Genomic DNA, 585 nt, shown 5'->3' on the forward strand with positions numbered 1-585 from the left:
TTTTTTATTGAAATGTTTTTTCTTTATAAATTACGGCTAATTTAGAGAAATGGAATTATGAGTAATGTATTTATTCAATATCCATCGTGAGTGTAGAATACCACACCTGTAAAATACAGCTTGAATTTCCCCTTCAGTGTAATTATTAAGTGCATTCTTCACATTCCTCATTAGCCATGGCCAGCCTTCAGTTGTCAGGTCACCTGCTGCCAGACGAAGAGGATCTGAAATCTGGCTACCTAAATCAAGTCTGCTCTGTGCTCAGACAGCTTCTTTTGGCTACACTCAGGGCACAGTTGCTATGGGAGATGCCTGAAGAACAAAGTAGAAATTACAGAATGGTGAGAAGAAAAAGCAAGAGGCAAACATTCTGCGACAGCCCACTTGTACAGGATTCCACCTGAATAAAACAAAAACCCATTCCCTGCACATTCTTTTATTTATTTATTTATTTCACTCAGATTGCTGCTGCTTGTGGTCAGATGATTTCCTGGATCTAACTGCATGACACAAACCTCCAAAAGGGTTTGTTTTTATTAGAAATGATTTCGTTTGCAGCCTCAGAAGAAACATCTCTTCTCCAGT

This window comes from Polyodon spathula, chromosome 19 (genome assembly GCF_017654505.1).
Source record: "Polyodon spathula isolate WHYD16114869_AA chromosome 19, ASM1765450v1, whole genome shotgun sequence".
NCBI classification, from domain to species: domain Eukaryota; kingdom Metazoa; phylum Chordata; class Actinopteri; order Acipenseriformes; family Polyodontidae; genus Polyodon; species Polyodon spathula.